Source organism: Anser brachyrhynchus (genome assembly GCF_964034855.1).
Source record: "Anser brachyrhynchus genome assembly, chromosome: Z".
NCBI lineage: Eukaryota > Metazoa > Chordata > Aves > Anseriformes > Anatidae > Anser > Anser brachyrhynchus.
In genome coordinates this window covers 66,144,768-66,162,921 of record NC_137697.1, presented here as the reverse complement: position 1 = coordinate 66,162,921, position 18,154 = coordinate 66,144,768, and the positions used below count along the sequence as shown (strand labels likewise).

The window sequence follows — 18,154 nt, the reverse complement described above, 5'->3', positions numbered from 1 at the left end:
TATTTATTTTTATACCTCTCTGGAAATTCAGAGTAACAAAAAGAGAGCAGATTAACCTTCCTGAAGTTTATGGGGAGTCTGCATTGTGTAAGGATCCACATGAACTTGACTGCAAGAAAAATTTACTCCTACTTACGAGGAACGGCTAAGGGAGCTGGGATTGTTTAGCCTGGAGAAGAGGAGGCTCAGGGGTGACCTTATCACTCTCTATAGGTACCTTAAAGGAGGCTGTAGCGAGGTGGGGATCGATCTATTCTCCCACGTGCCCCGTTCTAGGACAAGGGGGAATGGGCTAAAGTTGCACCGGGGGAGGTTGAGGTTCGATATTAGGAAAAACTTTTTTACCAAAAGAGCTGTTGGAATGGGCTGCCCAGGGAAGTGGTGGAGGCACCATCCCTGGAGGTATTTAAAAGACTTTTAGATGTAGAGCTTAGCGATATGGTTTAGAGTAGAACTTGTTAGTGTTAGGTCAGAGGTTGGACTAGGTGATATTGGAGGTCTCTTCCAACCTAGATGATTCTGTGATTCTGTGATATTTGAAATTTTATTTTGATGAAATACATACATGCATCTGACATATTTGATTTGATCCTACTAGAAGCCCAGTCATTACAGACATTAGAAAGTTATATAGCACTGATAGTTTTCAACACATTTGCATTATCTTTACTTTAAAAGCAGATTTATAAAAATTTCTTCCATTACCTAGAATCATAGAATCATAGAATATCCTGAGTTGGAAACGACCCATAAGGATCATCGAGTCCAAATTACCTGTAATTTTAATTAACAGAAACATACAAAATTACAGAAATTATTAACAACAAAATACAACATAATTTCATACCAAATCAAACTAAGCAAGTATTTTACCATCAAGGTAAATTTGTTGTATTTTACTAATGAGGAAACTAAGGAAAAAAGTATACTAATATTATAGTTATCCAAGCTGACAAGAACTTAAAATTAAGAGCAGCAGATGAATGTTAACACTAAAAAATTGTTACAGAAAGCATGACGTAGGGTAAAATAGAGGCTACAACTATATATAAATAGAGGCTACAACTAAATCTCATCTTCTGCATATCAGGCTTCCAGGTAAAAATCACTAGATCAGTCTAACTTACATCAGAAACAAAATTTTCACCTTGTACAAACTATGCAGTAAAATGACTGTTTTCTCACTGCAGGAAAGGGAAAAAATTATTGCAATTAAACTACATATAATAAATATAATAAATTAAAATAAATATAATAAATTGCAATTATCATTGCAAAACTGCCAGAAAACGTATATTTTACTTTGTTCTGTGATTTATCTCTCATTTCCAATTCAGTTCAAAATACGATGATGCTGACTAATGGCCTGAAACACAGGAGGTGACTGCATGAATTGAGATAGTTAGTTTAGATCAAAACTACTAAATTCAACTTTTAACCCTAAGTGATGTTTGTATCATCCCAAGATATTATCTATCCCTAGGATTAAATTAAAAGATAGATCTGATAAAAAACATACTAAATCATACTTAAAAATCACACCATCAATCACTAGAAGTAGTTCATTTGGTTAAGTATGCCCTCCTTTTGACATATGTAAGATGGTCATTTGACTTACCTGAATCTAGTTTAGATTAATACAATTACACAAAAAGAAAATGTTTCATTACAGAACTCTTTGAACAAGGTATTATTACAAAGAAGTTACTTCTTTGACATACTGCGTCTGAAATTATCAGTCAGAAATGGAGTATTACATCCAGGAGAAATTGCTCAGCAGGGTTTGGCCTTGCTTCTGTAATACTCTTTGAACTTCTCCTATTGTATTTAAAATGACCTTAAAACATTTTAAAATACTATTAATTAATACAGAGAACAATGCTAGAGCAGTCAGGAAACCTATTACTTTTACTGTGAAAAAGAAAAATTCTGAAAGGGAGTACTGAAACAAGGAGTTAGTAAGACTTAACACCCTACTTTGCTCTATTGCCTCAATTTACTTTGGTAAATTTCAGGTTATCAAAAAGAAAACAAACACCTCTTGTCAGTCACATGTTTGAAGGCTGTATGTGAGGCAGAAGAATATTTGCAACCACACAAAGCAGTGTATATACTACGTGCCCTGAAGGAGCATATTATAGAGAAAGGTGAAACCACGACATAACAAACACACCCAGACCTTTCTTCAACATTCACATTTTAATGACTCACATTTTTAAAAGCACAGGCACGGTTAACTCCTTTTAAATAAGCTTCAGGGGTCAATACCTTACTTACTGATGTCTCTCAAATTTTTATCTAACAGTGAGAAGTGGAAAGCCAGCATACTTATGCTGAATCAAGATATTTTCTCATCATAAAAACACATGATTATCACAAATTTGAATGAGTAATGTGCAGATTTACAGGCTATGGACTGTTGTGTCACATCACAGACTCAAATGACTGGGTCACAGTCTTATAGTTCTTACATTACCTCATTTGAATAGGACTAGCCCATCCTGTACAGTTTCCAAAGAACTTACAAAGCAACCAGTTAGTTTTCTGGTTTTTGTTGTTGTTGTTTGTTTGTTTGTTTTTGTTTTGTTGTTTGTTGTTTTTTTTTTCCTCATTCTGTGTAGGGAAAGGAAGAAATGGAATTCATACCTCTATGTAAACACCTTATTTATTGATGTCTTTCTTGTGGAGGTTTATCCTTGTACAGAAATATCCACACACCAAACTAAGAAGTATTCTTCAGTTCAGCCATTGCAGGCTGAACAATGTATTATCATCTCATACTAAGATATTTTTCACTACACTGAAAACATTAGAGGTTTTTAAAAAAAAAAATTTTAACCATCAGTCTAGATATATACATTCTAGATAGGTAATTTTCGGCCTGTATTTTCAAATGCATATTTTGTATTCATTTGTATGAAGTCTGCATGCTCACCATCTGACTGGGTGTATGAATGTTTTATGGGAATACATCTCAGTGCAGGAGGCACAGAAATTAATTTACACAAGCAAAGTGCTGCAGCTTTAGCTTTCTGAATTCCTCAATGGAGTACACTTTTTTGAAAGGTAAAAAAGAGGTCATATCTGACAGAAGAATTTTTTCTTATTAGGAAACAAAAGCTATTTGCTGTCCAACTTAGTTTTGCAAGAAGTATTTTGATGATTTACTGTGTTATTACTTGCTATAGTTATTGAAGCTGTGAGGTGAGTGATCTGGAAGTCATTTCCCTTTATTTAATTGCCGAAGTATACCTGCAGCATGTTAGCCTTTGGAATCCTTATTTGTTTCTATTTGATTTCTATTTGTGAAGTCTTTCATGGAAGTTTAGTTTCCTAAAGGGGAAAAAAATGGAATGAGAGAGAACACCACTAGACTAGACAACCCAGAGAACTTTAATCTCTAGACTGCAAAACTGTTTGCAGTAATAAAACCAGAATTTTTGCAGATTTTTAAAGCCTCAGGTGACAGTTCAAAAATTTCTATATAAGATCTTAGTATCTCTTAGATCATCATTTATTTGTATGCCTTAATTAAAATCATATTCCTCTTATTCCTTCTGCTAGATACAATTCCAAGCAGCCACATACATGTAGGGGAACTTTGTTCTCCTGAGAAACAGATCTACCTGGAGATGAAGCACTGTACCTCAACCAGTTCTATAGATCCCTAACAGAACAGAAAGTGAGGTTTTAAAAGTCTCAGGAAATTCTGACTTTCTTTTTTTCTTATTATTTAATACTGTGAAATATCATCACAGATAGCATTGCATAGGCCTTTGGTTATTCCCTCTTAAATTACCACTACTAAAGTAAGGGGGGGACCAAAAATGTAATCTTCTTTTAGGGTTACTGTGGTGAACTTTTTGAAATTAACAGTAACAGTCCTTATCTTCACTGAATTTAAGATGCAAAAATTAACTGCGTATCCATGTCCGCACATGGACATACCTCAACTGTTTAGTGAGATAATTTTACCTGTAGTCTTGTATGCAGTATTTTATGTCTATTAAATATCTTACAAAATTTAACTTTTTTAAATGCAAAATTCTCTGCCTGTTGTAGAAGTGAAAAACAGCTTAGAAGTTTGCATGATTAGGACTATATGAATTAGTAAGGAATACAGAATCAGGCTGAAAGGAAATCACGGTCTTCAAGGTATCTGGTTATACTTGATGTATTTATTAAAATGTTATTAACCAATTGTTTACTAATCAAATTCAGTGCTGGAACCTACTGAGTATAAATTCAGGTTTCACATTATAGCCTATACCTATATATTGCTAAATTCTCTTTAACAAAATCAGTTTCTAAAAATAATTCAGGATTGTAAGAGGTTTTTCATGAGCTGGCTTGAATTCTAGATAAGAACACCAGAAGTTCTTACCAAGTTTAACATTACAGAAATATTTTTTCTGATACTCTAATGTTTTACTACATGAGTTTATGAATTTAAACTAGTCAAAAATTAAAACTGATTTTTAACAGAGAACTGACAGAGACTTTCAGCATAACTGGATGTATTTTTTTTTTCCTTTCAGAAAATGAGCAAAAATCCAGTGGAAATTATTTTCTGCCAAAGAACATGACAGAAAACCAAATGTCAGCATCACATTCGTCAGCATTCTGATTAGAGTTGCCTCTGCAAAGATACAGTAGGCAAGCCACAACTGTAAAAGCAAACCACATGTTTTGAAGGTTGTTCTTTTTATTCTTCTGGGGCTTTGAGAGACCAGCCCAAAGAACTTACAAGCTTTTCTGTAGAAATATGCTGAGGAACAGCTATTTACTTGACAAGGTCTCCATGCCTAAAACATCTCTATAGTTTTTGATCAGGTAATTGCTGAATTAAAGTCAGCTGGAGAGGCGAACTAGTACTGCAAAGAAGACAGCAAGCAGCCATTGTTTTTGGTATACGTGAACATGATTCACACCTGTACTGTTTTTCAAGGGAAAGGACAAGCCATTTGGTATATTCTACTGCAACAGTCATCGTCTATACCAGCACTGAAATTAGAACTACTCCTTCATAAATTAGAAGTGTCATCTGAGAGTAGTCTGGAACCTCTGTTTTCATAATACAAATGACTTGGATAAATCAATGTGCCCTTATTAAACACATTAGCTGTCCAAACTACTAATTCTGGTAATAAAATGAAGGTTATGCTAATTTATTTGGTAAAAAGGGATTCAAATAAAATAATGACAGAATTACAGAGGCTGAATCCTGTTAAGTGGGAATTCCTCCATCATATAAAACACTGTAACTGACAACAGAGGTGCTGAAATCTGTTGTGTACCTAGGGCATTACTTTTAGAAATGAAGACTTCCTACAGAGAACATAACAGGCTGGATCATCCTTTTTTTTTTTTTTTTTTTTTTTCTTTTCCTAATTCTTCTAAGTTCATGCCTCTATGTCTTAACTCTGTATTTGTATTTTAAATCTGTATTTGTTATTTTCTTTCATTTTCATTAAACCACTTGCATTTAATGTTGGCGTTGGTTTTCTTTATTTGTTTGTTCCAGTGCCTAAGTGATTGCAATCTATCTACTGGAAGGCTAGATTACAGTGAAAATTTCGGAACATTTTTAATTAAATTAAAATACTTCTTGATTTAGAGCTTTGATTTAGAGATTTTCATTATTCTCTTGGATCTACAGGAAAAAAAAAAGGCAGAAAATTTGAAATCACGTCTTTTCCACAAGTACTCATAAATGAAACACCAGTGCAGTTTGATGCACTAGTAAACTGCTGACTTCATTTATACGGAGATGATTTAAAAGCTGTGAAATTTGGTTTCACTCAAGAAGTAAACTATTCATTAAATTAAATAGTTTTAACTAAGCTTCCCTAAACCTCGGAGGTTAAACACTCCGGGAATCACAAGTTACCTATGATCATATCCCAATGAATGACTCTTAATATTTCACTTTGAGCACTAATTTAATTATTAATTATTGCCTTTTATCTTAGACTCTTTCTTCCAGAAGTACCAAATGAATATGCTTGTATGTATCCATGATTCTTTTTCTTATTATTAGAGAAAACACTTTGAAATTAAGAGACCTGCCAGACTGAGTGCTTGATGAAAGCTTGGCATGTATTTAACCAGCAGGCTACTCATTACTAGGCACTCACGTAATAAGACAACTTTAAGCACCCCATTATCTCAGGGACAGTTGCTCTACTGCGCAGTGCAGCAATTCTAATACAACTACCAGGTATCATTTTAGTCATGCCAATACATATTGACGAATGACTTCTCAACTTTCCTCCTGGACGCACTGCTTTCAGGAAAGCAGGATGCTTGATGTTTCAATCAGCAAAGGCACTGAACTAACACCTCTGAGCTTTGCCAAGCAATGACCCAACTACAGAGACAATGACTACTGACACTGTTACGTTCTGCCGTGCCAATTTTTACCTTCTTCACTTCTTGCTGTGCCTTCCAGACCATGTCATTGAGAAACAGAAAGACTGGAAAGGAAGCAGTAACAGCAGAAAAAGCCATACAAGACACTGACACAGTTTATTGACCTGGTAAGACATGTAAAAGTGGTTTAAGAAACAACTAACATAGGAAAGCACTTCACAGTTCTTATCTGAATATCCAAAATATCACATTACTAGACTCCAGAAGTAATTTTCTCTCTAATAACTTTATTTTCAGTAAAGACAATGAGTATAAAGAGAAGATTATATAAATGTAAAGGAGAATTGTTACTGGAAGGTACTACCTGCACAAAATTTTAGAATGACTTTTTAGAAGCACTTACTCAGAATATGCAGAAATTACTTTCAGAGGTTAGTATGTTTAAACATCATAAATCTCCAATACATAACATCTGTTATAATGACAGAAGATAACAGATATATATATTTTTTAAAAGCTTCACTTTTATTTCAGGATGTCATCTCCACAAAACTATAGAAGGGGGGGGTCACTTCTCCCCTTCTATAGTCACCTTTCCTTTGGCCTGCTTCTGGATAGGTGAGACCAACTATCAGCAGACTCCCAACTACTGTACTTAATTTTGTGAGATACATGGTTGCCTCTTTTGTGTGGCATTAACAAACACAATTATTCATAAATCTTGAAATAAAAATACAATTTTCTTCTTACTAAACTTACTGTAATTTTGATATGTTGATCCATTCTTTATGATTATACATAAAATATGTACAATCTGGGTTTTACTCCAGTTGCAAGCCTCTTTTAAGTTTATTAATTAGTATAAATATTCCAATGTTCAGAATGAGTAGCATAGACAAACTTTAGGAACTGGTATTTTGTTTTGTTTTGAAGTCTTACCAATCTCATTAAATAAGAATTATTTATTTTTTACTCCAAAAGGTTGCTTTTAGCCATGTGATTTACCCTTTCCTTGGAGGGAGGAGAACATAGGAGAACATAGGAGAACATAGGAGAACTGTTTGCTCACCTCCTTTACAGCAAAGAGCCTCAACAACTAAAGGAAAACCTCTTTACAAAAGAAGAGATATTAGAGACTAACTACGGTACTGAAGGAGAACTACAGACTGAACATGCAAATTGAAAACAAATCAAACTACAAAATGGTCAGCTATCCCATGTCAAGAAAGGAAAGACCAGATTATTTAACAGATCAAATTATGGAAAATTGTGATAAAAAAGATGTAGCTAGAAATAACCAGTGTGATAGAGTTGAAGAACTAGCCTATTATCTTCAGAAGAAAAAACATTTTCTCATCAGAAAAAGGAAGTCTGTTCTCCGGTAAGTGTTTACTATGGAACAGAGATGGATGTTGGTCTACAGCAGGTTCAACGTGAGCCAGCAGTGTGTCCTGGCAACCAAGATGGCAAACTGCATTTTGGGGTGCGTAAGTACAGTAACAGACAACAGTCAAGAGGTGATTCTCCTGCTAGATTTAGGATTCCTGTGGCCTCACCTTGTGCAGTCCGGTGTGCAGTTCGGGGCCCCACAATATGAAAAGGATGTTAAAACACTTGAAAGCATTCAGAGGAGCGTAACAAAGCTGGAGAAAGCGCTGTAGGGCATGTCCGATGAGGGATGGTTGAGGACACTTGAGTTGTCTAATCTGGAGAAAAGGAGGCTGAGAGGCAACCTCATTGCTAACTGCAACTTCCTGAGGAGAGGAAGCAGAGAAAGAAGCGGGTCTCTTCTCCGTGGTGACCTATGACAGGGTGCAAGAGGACAGCACACAGCTGCACCACGGGAAGTTCAGACTGGACATGAGAAAAAATTTCTTTACCATGAGGGTGGTCAAATATTGGAACAGGTTTCCTAGATGGTCGATGCCCTTATCCTGTCAGTGTTCAAGAGGCATTTGGACAATGCCTCAATAATATCCTTTAACATCTGGTTAGCCCTGAAGTGGTTAGGCAGTTGGACTCTTTGAATGTTCCTTCCAAATGAACTATTCTATTCTATATAAGATGGAGTGATGTTACTGACAAAGAGGATATAAAAATCAATGCCCTACTGTATTCTGTAGCCTACTGCTCTTAAAGAACAGTGAGAGCATTTTAAGGATGCTGCAGAGACTGAAGCAAACAGTGGAACCTCATCACAACATTTCACGTGACTATGACTCTTTCCTAAGGAAATACAGGAATGAAGACAGGGCAAGAAGGGACTGGACAGCCAAAGGTTTCTTCCAACCTAAATTGTTTTATGATTTATGACAGGACCCACCATCTGTATCTTCAGCATCAAGTACTTACACGTTAAAGGAATGATATCAAAATCAAACTGATGGATGCACTAGTCTCTGAAGAAGAAATGGTTCTGTATCATAGATTTATAGGTGAGAGTCAGCTCGGACTGGCTGTATGTAAGGGCTAGTAATCCACATTCAGAACTGACCTTCTTAAGTAGAATATAAAATCAAGTACAATAGTAATCAATGGCAATATAGAAAACAAGATAATAACTGTTTAAGAATAGGCAATGCAGCAGAATCTCTGGATCAAGGAACTATGATTCAGAAATGGCAATGAAACTAAAGGTAGATAAAAAAATCATCTATTGTAGCTACAATCTGATGGGAAAATTCTTGGAACTGTATTCAGTAACACCAGCAACAACATCACTCCAAACAATGAATGTGTAACATTTCAAAATGTCACCCCCTGTATTGTTATCAGATGAGTAGGCAGAGTCAGGTAGAGCAATAAGTGCCTCAGTATGTTTCTGAAAAGGCTCTGCCTGAAAATGAGTGGACAGTTTCAACAATGGGTAAGGACATGGAGTTGATAGTCTACTACCAGAGGAAAACTAACACCAGGAAGAAATACAGCAAACTTCAGAATTTTGTGTTCTTGCTATTTTTAAGGCAACTATTCCTAACTGACAATCCAAAATATTTCAATGCTAAAGAAATTAAAGCAACACAACTCAGAAAGTGAATAAAGTTACATATATATATATGTATAAAATTTCACAATTCTATTAAAACTACTTTTAATCATAGAACAATGTGATTAAACACATTAGATACCTTACAGAAAACCACATACCAAGCAGAAAACAGAGCTGCATAGTATGCACATATACCCCAAGTTTAATCTCATTTAAAATTCAAGCATGAACGAAACAGTATAGAAGTTAATAAAAAACTTTCTCTAATAACTCTTTCATGTATATCCCACTCAATGACATTTTGGGTAAGATTTCTAAGAAATTCATGCAAAATTAATTTGAAGGAGAACTAGATGTCTTCAGACCTTGTACCTTAATTTGCTTGACATTTTCACTCTATTCGTTTAACTAACAGAGTAAGTTGAATCCTTATTTCATCTCAAATGTATGCCCACACCAACAGAAATGTTTCTTGGTCTTCTAAATTAATTTCAGAACTTATTGTAGTAGCTGAAATAATATATTCCATTCACCATTATTATCATGTTCACAGTTGTGGATTTAATATGACAAAGGAGGAAATGTCCATTGTAAGATGTTCTTTATCAGCTATCTGAGCTGTGTATTTTCCCCATGTATCATGAACCATGTTTAGCTGAAGAAACATGAAAAACAGTAAGTTATCTTTTCATGAAAAAGACCTACACATCTCCACTTCAAGATTTATCCCACAAAATCAGTGTGTGCAGTCATGAGTATATATATAACTGACTTACTTGCTTTCAAGTGACTCAGATCATCCACATGAGATTCAGTAACCCATGGACAGATATACTCGTAAGAATTCACTTTCACAATGTACTGCACAGACCTAATTTCCTATCTTTAAACAGGCATCTGAAGAGCTACCTGACTGTGTAAATTCATTATCCTTAAAAAATAACTGTTAATAACAAAGTTCTGACTCTTCTCTATCAAAACGGATAGGGCACTGATTTTCACTGTGAATTTCTTCTGAACAGTTGCCCAGGTGCTAAGTAAACTCTGCATATGTCATTGCTAAGGCTTCTCAGCATGGTTAGTATAGCCTGCCTCTCAAATGCAGCAAATGGCATATATCAAACCAAACATCAACATCAGCAGTTTAGGGCTCTCCTCTTGATACAGGAGGAAAAGGCTAGAAAAAGAATTGATAGTGATAGAAAAATAGAAGAAATTTTTGAGTTGTTGGAATCTTCAACTCTCCAAAGAATTCACAGAAGCTATTCTTACTTGTACCACCTGAATCCCAAACCTGCTTACATAAACAATTCACAACTAGCTAAATAAACTGTTTGAAAGTAGTAACTTTATTTCCCACCTAAACAAAGGAGTATTATTATGGCAATCTAAAATTCTTCAATACAAAGAGAGCAAATTAGCATTCTTTAAGGAAGAGCATACACACAGAGATACTACTTGACAAAAAAAAAAAAAAGGAAACTAAAGTAAATACTTTATGAATAAAGAGTGCTCAAAAAGCATCACTTTGAGCTGGTATAATTTCAACAGCACATTTCTAAGGAAGTCCAGAATCTCCTAGCACAAATTACAGTACATGAACACTGAGCTTTCAGACAGCTGCTCACTGAAGTCTCATTTGTGCAGTAGGTAATGAGGTACATGACGGTGTATTTTTGTTGCTTAGTGATTTTTTTTCTTTCTCCCCATTTATTATTATATTGGTTTTCAGCAATTCTTCTCCCTGCCCCGATTCTTTTATCAATCATGTTTTTAATTAGTGATAGATGTGATGCAGAAAATAGAGCAAACATTTGTGCTAGAACTATATTCCATCACAAGATACATTTTAGAACATAACTTTTCACAAAACTCAGTTGTTTTTATATGGAGGTTCATTTTGGAGATGAAAAACAAAATATGGTCTAACAATGTCAAAAGTGTGCTGCTTCCAAGTGACTTCTCCTTTCAAATTCTGTTTGTATTATGCTGTATTATAATGGCACACATGAAAACAAGACAATGAAATGGAAACCAAACACAAAATATTTTGGACCAACTGCTATTGGTTCATTTTTAGATTTCGTCTGGAAAATATCAAGCTGAAGAAATCTGATTTCACCTGGAATGAAACCAGATCTCTAAATATGTCATAACACAGAACACTCTGTTTTACAGCATTATTGGACGGTTCAACTGAATCCAAAACCAAAGCAGTGGACATTGTCTCAGGGAGCATTCTTTCTCACTCAGTCTAAAGAAACCCAGGTCTAGAAAGAAAAAGCAATAGAACTTCCTTGTTGAGTCTCCATGCAAACAAGGATTTAAAGATTTTAATTTGTTTTGATGTTCATTTCTTAAGGAAAGAAGCAATAAAGAATTTTTGCTACAAGTGTTAAAAAAAAACACAGTACCTCCCTCTTCCACAGCACTCACATTACTAGACATCACATTTGAGAATCTGGCCGTCAACATCATATCCTCAACATGAATTACACAACTACCTTAGCAATTTAAATTGCAAAAGTGAATGACTGTCTATTTTCCAGTGATACTGTTCTTAATTATTCTGAAACAAAGATGTGTCACTATATTTCAGGTGTAACACAGCACAGTATATCACCTTAACTTATTACTTCCTCATTTTGTATGTATATAGACAACAATGTAGTGATATCAAAGACTATTTATTCTTAAATCTCAAGAAGAATTCCATACATAAGCATATCTGTTAGACTCAAAAATTCTTTCCTTCTTTACATTTTTCTTCTAAGGCCACACTCTGCTTTTGCGGTGCTTTTTGTTTGTTTGTTTTAGTCATGTGGAAAAGGCATTCAGGTTATGTTCATTCATCATGGCTTTGGGATTTCCATTTAAACCATCTAGTTGAAATCTTCAGAAAAAGTTTAAACTGAAATTCACTTCTTTTCCCCCTTTCTAACTTTCATATTGTCCATTAAATCTATTAGACTTTCCAAGGCTGACTGCTCCATGCCAGACCATAGAAAAACATTAAAAACATTCCAAACTACCGCTGCATCTCCAGATTTGGTAATTTTGACCTGCAGTCATCAAAGCTCTAATGGTGAGGAGTATTTTAAATATCTTAAAGTTACTATGTTTTTTGTTTGTTTGCTTGTTTTTCCACTCGACTATAGCAAAACCTTCTGGAAGGGCAACCATGACATAAAAATTTGCTTCGTACAAGCTTTTAAAAAATTACTAAATATATCCTTATTAGATTAATTGATTTGACCTATTATTCATTATATTCCAAGAACATCTACTGATTAAGGCAATGCTCCTTAGGAAGTGACCTTATAAAGGTACAGTACTCAAGTTATCTAATGTACAGGACATGGCATGTCCTGCTCTAGCAGAATGAACTGGTGTCACCAAAAGGTGGAGAACAATTGTTACCACAGGACAAACAGTTAATGTAAGACTGACCGGCTCAGAGGTGTTTTTGTGTTGAAAATATAGTACTACCTTCGTATCCATTAGCCCCACAGAACACTTGAGCTGTTTCAATAAGGTTGTTGTCTATACCAGGTAATGGAGTAAAGAAATACGGTCGATGTCACTCCCGGCCTCAGAAGGCTTAAATTCTGGGCAGTAAAAAGAGTCAATGTAGAAAAAAGAAAATGCTATCACACAACCTTTACAAAGGAAAAGCATGTAGCTCTAGGCACACAGGACACCATCAGCAAATCTCAGTTCTGAGTCCTAAATCTTTGTGCAGCGGTTCCATGGCTCCCAGGTGATACTTTGGTCCCAGTTTTGACATTGGTTTAAGTCAATACAATTTTTTTTATGCTACCCATAAAAATGCTCAAATGTACAAGACCTAACAACAAATTGGTTAAAAAAATGCATATCTTTTTCATTTGGATCAGATCCTTGCTGCTGCTACCTATGTACTAAAGACTTCTGGAAAACTGAGAATGTAGTTGTCACTAAATAAGAGACCTTAGTTCAGATTAAATTCAGTCAACTTGGATTGAACAGAAAACCATGCCCTGAGGACTGTTTACAAGGGAAGTGAATGGCAATAATGATTACTTCATACTGGCTCAATTCATCCAGGATGAAACGGATCAGAGTGCATTTATATCTTACTTCTCAACTTTCTCCTCTAATTTTTTTCTATTTTGAAGAATACTTTTTTTTTTTTTTTTTAATTGCAGGAAGTAGCATTGTATCTCTAGGGAAGATGATGCTTGCTACATATGTGAATGTCTAAGATTTAGCCAGGTAAAGTCTTTGAAATGTTCTGGGACTGATACTAAATCTCTCAGGAAAAACTTCTTCTAAGATATTTGGTAGAATCTTAGTATTAGTTTCTTTTCCAGTCTCTGCAGCAGCATATTTGATTTCTGCAACTGCACAATACACAAATGAAAGAACAAGGACAGGGAGGCAGGTACTGTGTAGAGTGGCAAGTTTGAAGTTTCAAGAATCAAAGTTACACAAACAACGGCACTTAAAAAGCTTCATCTTAAAAATGGGCAAACATTTTTGGCCCCTTTTTTTCAATAAGAAACAGATTACTGGTCAAACATCTCTCTACTGTATCTAATACAGTAACGCTATGTCAAAATAAAACACTATTCTTAGCTTCAACTTTGAACAGTCAAAGTTCTGGCAGCAATACGTCTCTGCTCTGAGAATGGGGTTTACATAGTCCCCTCTTGGGATGTTTTATGTCAGTCCTTAAGATCTAAATATCTATAAACCAGGTGTTTATCTGCCTATCATGTAACTCAGACTCCTGATTTGTGACTTAGAAACCTTTGCACGGAAGTGCCAATAGTCTTTGTGGCTGGTACTTTACCTAACTATGCAGTAAAAATCAGAAGCAGAGAGAACAGTAAAGCTAATGGGAGCACTGACTACAGATGAACAGTGGCAAGGAAGATAACAGGAACAGAAACACTGTTGGGAGTAACCTATTTATAACATTATTCAGGCTATGCCACAAGAAAAAAACAAACAAACAAAAAAAACCCACAGAAATTTACCTTCAAACATACATCAATGTGACAGCAGGATGTTGCATCATGCAATTAATATGCTCTGAGCAGAGAAAAATCTTAGGAGCAAAATGGTCGGCAGACAGTGTCACCAATAATCTTTGTTTTGCAACCTGAGTAGACTAATTCGTCTAAATATTTCCACATTTCCTTGGCTTTTCACACATTCATTGATTTCAACTGCACTTACCTGGCAGACACACTTCTCCCTCAATACTCAAAATACAATGACAACACCATTACCGAGCATCTCTTAAAACTTTTAAGTAATCCACTGGTTTCCCAGAGATGGTGCCTTAATGGCAAAGACAGAGATAAACACTTATCCCTTCACCCGCATGTCCTTCTGAAACTACCACTATCACCCCCTCCCTCCGCTCCCCTCCTTCTCCTTTTTCCCCCTTTCTTCTTTTTATTTCCAGCACAAACTCCTGATCATATGGACCATTACAATTACGGCATGACCTAAACTTCAAATGATTTCATGACAAACCTTAACTCCTGATGACCATCCTTTCTAAAAATCTCTTGAGCAAATTTGTATCTGTTTACTGTGGTATGCTTTTTTTTTTTTTCATACTTCAAAAGGCAAATGACACAAATACGGTTGGAAAATACCTTTCTGAAGCAAAAAGATGTTTTATTTAAACAAGATTGAAACAAAATGCTTGGCTATGTGAGACACAGAGTCAAAACTATCAACTGAATACAGCCCAAACCATGTTCGGGGCAAATAAATTTTCTTCCCCTGAGATTTATATTTCCCAGAGAAATTTTGTTCAAACAAAAAATAAAATAATTGGTATATAATGTTTTAAGGAAACTCATTTCTGCATAATTAGTCCAAAGATTCCTTAGAATTAACACTGAAAAGTGATTTGAAATCTACTTTTAGCCATACAATACAGAGTTCTTATATCCTACTTGGTTTTCTTTATTAGTTGTTAAGACATCCTGACAGAACCAAAAAAAGTGATTAAATGCTCATAATATTACATGAAGTTTTATACTTGTAAGTCATTTTTTTGGCTCACAGAGATCACATCAGCATCACTAAGAGCAATGGATCTAAACAAAGATGAATCATTTACAATCAAATGAGAATCCAGTCCTACTTTGTTTATTTATTTATTTTTACCTGTAACACAGTTAGCTTCCCTGGGCAGAAAAAACAATAAATCAGTCATTTTCACCAGCTGGCATACTTCATATTGAATCAGAAATTTTACTGAAGGAAGAATATAATTCGACTGTCATGACAGTTTTCAAAACAGTTTTCCTTGCAGAGATCTATGGAATGGAGAGACAAGTCTTTTGGAATCCACTTTTTGTGGTAACAGCAAGATTTAATCCTGCTGTTCAGAAACTTTGTTGGAAAATAAAAATGGAAGCATTTCAAAGAACACCTTGGTAAAAAAAATCCTTTGAAAAAAGATGCTGGACAGACACATTTACTGTGCTTATTAGCAAAAAGATTCACTTACAGAACGGTATTTTTCCTTAATAGTTCTTGTATGAAGACCTGCATTCCTCTTGAAAACAACAAAAAAGTGATAAGCTGAAGAAAAGCTTGCAATCGTAACACAGTTTGGGAAACATTAGAATGATAAGGAGTATTCTGAAGCCTAAAAGTATCATGGAATGGGGCTAAAATGTAAACAAAAGACAAAGAACAAAAGTTAATCCATGACCTATGACTTAAAGTTTGGGGAAGAGCTGAAAAGCAAGTAAAACCCCATTACTCCATGATTAAACATTTTCTGATGTTAAGTATTTTTCCGGTGATAATATGAATCAGCTCTCATGTTTAATCAAAGCCAGAATGCTCTTAATACAATGGATAAACCTGAGTCAAATGGAGTAAAAATGAAAAATAATAAAAAGGGTGAATTCAACACTTGCTTATAAAATGCAGTACTGTATATTTATAACTCTGTTTAGGTACATATTCAGCATTCTGATACACCTTCCAGGAACTTCCTTCGGCAATTATTAGAGATTTCTGATTTCCATCAGAATCATTAGAACTGAGGTAAACCACTCTCAGCTAGGAGTGGTTTGTGGAATTGTTTTTATTGTGCCTGTTCAGGAAACCTGCAATTTTTTTCAACCTGATGTCCTTGTGAGGGTAACTGCTGAAAAGCAAAAAAGTAAAAGAGATCCATTGCTATAGCTACGCTTCAATAAAAATTTGTGTTTCCATTTTTCTTCTATGGTGACAGAAGCTGTAAGGAATCTGTTATGACAGAAGCAAGTCCAAAAAAATTCTTCATGTTCCTAAAATTAAAACGAAACTTCTCCAAGAAATGCTGTATTTCTTAACAAAAATAAGAGAATGTTCTGTATGAATATGCACAGATGTGTCTGCTGAAAACTCTAACTTCTGCTGTACCATATTCAAGAGAATAGTGCTTAAAGAAGGGCTGGATTATTCTCTATTACTTAAGATTAAGTGGTCTAACTTTCATTTCAGAAAGAAGAAACACTCTTCTTCAAGCCCCATTTAATTGTTTTCCTTGTGAGACAATCTGTAAGTGCTGACTTTACATACCTACTATTCTATGGTTTGTTTGTACACGTTAATTCAGAGAAAAAGACCCACAGACTAAATATCTGTGGAAATCTGCCTGCTCCTTTGTGAGGGTCTCCTTTTCCTAAAATATCCTTAGAAAGAATATTTTGGTTCCTAATTCTACACCATTTGGCATCTCTGAAACCACCATCTTTCAAAGGGTCTGTCATGGAATTGTATGGTTTCCTCCTACCACAAAAATACTCTGAAAAGTCAACAAAAGATTGTGCATACTCTGGCACAGGCCTTTCCAGGAAACGGTGCTGCAAATAAATCCTCCTATGAAGTTCACCACCAAGACTTTTACCAAATATCTGAGATTCGGCTGTAACAATGCATCTGTGGAGATGAGCTGAGTACAGTACACTCAAATGTACTCAAAGAGTTGAGTACATTATATAACAACAAAAAAATAGTGTAACACAGTAACATTATGCTTATCATTACAGTTCAGCCTACTCATTTGAGAGAATTCAGTTAGGCCTTTGATACATATATAAAGTACACCTTAATGAAGGTGTTACACATTAAATGTAACGGAGTAATTTATGTCACACATTAGACATTCATTTATCAAGTTTGAAATTCCAGTTTATTGTGCAATGTCTACTAAATTTAGGGTATTGGAGGAGTCATCAGGTGACTCTACGATACCCACAAGTGTTCTTCCAGTGTTGTATCAAACTATTTTCCATTTTTATATGGTTCACTATTAAAAAATATTTGTTTATCTTAGTTAACAAAGCTGCAGGAATTTCTACTGCATGTGAATACATATTCTATAATGCAGTAGCAGCCATAGCAGCTTTGAAGATTTGCACAATGCATTTGAAAAAAATTTAGTCATAAGCACTGTTCATACAATACTGAAAAATATTTTTAGTTTACATATAAAAGAGGTGTTCTATATATATGATACTCATGACTGAAATTGATAACCTCTACATATATGTATATATTCTACTGTCATACAAAGAATGGCCCTAAATTACTACTGTGACCGTAACCCTAATTTCACTGCAAGGTGTTTCATACCCATGTGTATATTCTGAACTGACTTAGTGACTTTTTATTTTTCACTTTTAGATTCAAATATCGATCATGAAAAAAGTGACCAGCTTTCAGTTGTTCTGAAGTACTAATTAGGAAATAACTGAGAATTCCCACAACCCTTTAAGACCTTTTAAA

The 18,154-nt window shown here is 34.9% G+C and overlaps 1 protein-coding gene across 21 annotated transcripts in view; it reads right to left on the bottom strand.

The window, feature by feature from the left end:
- LINGO2 (leucine rich repeat and Ig domain containing 2) overlaps window positions 1–18,154 on the bottom strand; it is a 537,865-nt gene that overhangs the window by 506,136 nt on the left and 13,575 nt on the right. For all 21 annotated transcript variants that reach the window (XR_013943646.1, XR_013943647.1, XR_013943648.1 and 18 more), the window contains exon 4: window positions 706–774. The gene's annotated coding sequence lies outside the window, so the exon portion shown is untranslated. The remainder of the gene's footprint in view (window positions 1–705; window positions 775–18,154) is intronic.